The 2,031-nt window shown below is 41.3% G+C and overlaps 1 non-coding gene across 1 annotated transcript; it reads right to left on the bottom strand.

Annotated features, from left to right (window-relative positions):
- Positions 1-774: 774 nt before the first annotated feature.
- LOC127690308 (small nucleolar RNA SNORD50) lies at positions 775-847 on the bottom strand. The gene has a single exon (XR_007979036.1). It is a non-coding gene; the product is annotated as a small nucleolar RNA SNORD50 (small nucleolar RNA).
- Positions 848-2,031: the final 1,184 nt, after the last annotated feature.

The following is a 2,031-nucleotide window of genomic DNA, read 5'->3' as shown; positions in this document are numbered from 1 at the left end:
GAAGCAGAGGCAGGTGGAATAAAGACAAACCAGTCAAAGAGAAACCCTGTCTTAAAATTAAGAAAGGAGTAGGGAGGGCTGGACAAATGTGATGAAATCATTGTTTGACAATTTCACAGGGAAACCTGATAATGTGTACAATCATGGTAGTTAGGAGACTGACATTAGTGCACTTAGCACCCTAACTCTGAAAACTCAATTACCATGGACATGGAACATGTACCAAGGCACTCTGGTTAGTCTTCTGACAAAAACTGAATTGGAGAAATATCTGCAACTGGATGTTGGTTGCAGCACTCCCAAATATCCACTGTGGATGCCTAAGGAAATAGATCCTGATCAAGTTTACAATCACTGAGATGGTGACCTACTGCTTTAAGGTCGTGATTTCATTCACTCTGCTCAGTCAGTACAGCTGTGTCAGCTCACCACAACCTTCACAGAACAGAACACTGTCAATGGATTGGAAAAACAATCCATTTACATACAGCCCACAAAAAATGCAAGAGTCAACTCTGCAGGCCATACCAGATGCTGTCCTGATCACTAGACAGATTAACAGGGACAGCCAGGGCCATGGAGATCCTATCTCAAACATCCCAGGACTAATACTGTACATTTTCTTCTTGTCTGTTCCTTTTCTGGATGTTTACCACATCTGGTTTTCATTCTCAAGTCTTGTGTCACTGGTTCTAAAAATAAAATACAAAGAATCACAGGCATTACATTACTGCCAAAATTAAAACAGAACACAACAGACCTTTGTAATGGTCCGTCTCAGAAGATGCATCCATAATTGTGCTTTTTTCAACAGGAATTCAGGTTCGGGATAGAATCATCATAGACTAGATCAACTTCATTAACTACAGGGCTGGAAAGATGTCTCAGTGGGGAAAAGCACCAACTGCTCTTCCAAAGGTCCTGAGTTCAAACACCAGCAACCACATGGTGACTCACAGCCATCCTTACACAGATCTGATGCCCTCTTCTGGTGGGGCTGAAGATAGCTTCAGTGTACTTACATATAATAATAAATAAATCTTTAAAACAAACAAAAAAAATTTTGACCAGAATGCAAAACAGAGCAGCACTCACATGCACTCCTGCTCTAGAATCTTTACAGGCCATAAGCATCCCAATGAGTTGGCATTCCCTGCTGGCAGAAAGAAATAAGTACCATGACACAGTATTAATATGAACCGCATAAAAAGACTAAACAAGACCACTTCACTTAAGCAAAATGGTCTTCTCTCAGAAGCTGTATCTGTCTTCAGGTCATCAACTTCGGGATATAGTTCAGACCAGGTATGTCCCACAACTTTAATTTGTACCCTATGCATTCACTACAGTCATTCCAAATTGAAAAGGCAAGAGTAGTTGGTTGGCTTTGGTTTACCAGCACTATTTCAGAAAACATTTACAGGAATCTGATTCTGTTTCACAATGGTAAAAATGTATTCTGACAAAAATATAAATCTAGGTTTCTTACACACCTTTTAAAAGACTCAGGTTTTAATCAAGTCACTTTCTGTTACGAATTCTCTTGGATGCTATGGACTCCCCTCCATCTAAGGAAAAGAAACAAATTCTAAGAATCACACACCACTTCCTATTGCTCTAATACTTCAATTAGAAAACTATGCTATATCACCCTTACATGGGCATCGTTTTGCAACTGTTTCAACCATGCAAGGAATGATGTCGCCATTGTTCAGGTGAGAGGATCCTTGTGAATATAATCGGGTTTCTCTTGTGTGTCACCAGTACCTTCTGAATAGCACAAAAGGCCTAGAATAATTTTCTGCAAATCCTGCTGTGTAAGAACCCACCCAAGGTGCGACCAAGGAACCAGAAAGCAAGCAGCCTTCAACCAGGCTGTCCAGTCCCAATCTCCCCAAGGCCTATGCTTCAATCCTGAAATCTCTTTTGCTGGTGCACATTTCCCCTAGGAAGTTTCCATGGGTACCCTGCTCCACAGACCCGGAGCCTCTAAATTCACTCTGCATGCCCACATTTCGGTTGGTCATCCAG

The sequence above is a fragment of the Apodemus sylvaticus genome, chromosome 7, assembly GCF_947179515.1.
Source record: "Apodemus sylvaticus chromosome 7, mApoSyl1.1, whole genome shotgun sequence".
In the NCBI taxonomy this organism is placed as follows: Eukaryota; Metazoa; Chordata; class Mammalia; order Rodentia; family Muridae; genus Apodemus; species Apodemus sylvaticus.
This window is presented reverse-complemented; position numbering and strand designations above follow the sequence as displayed.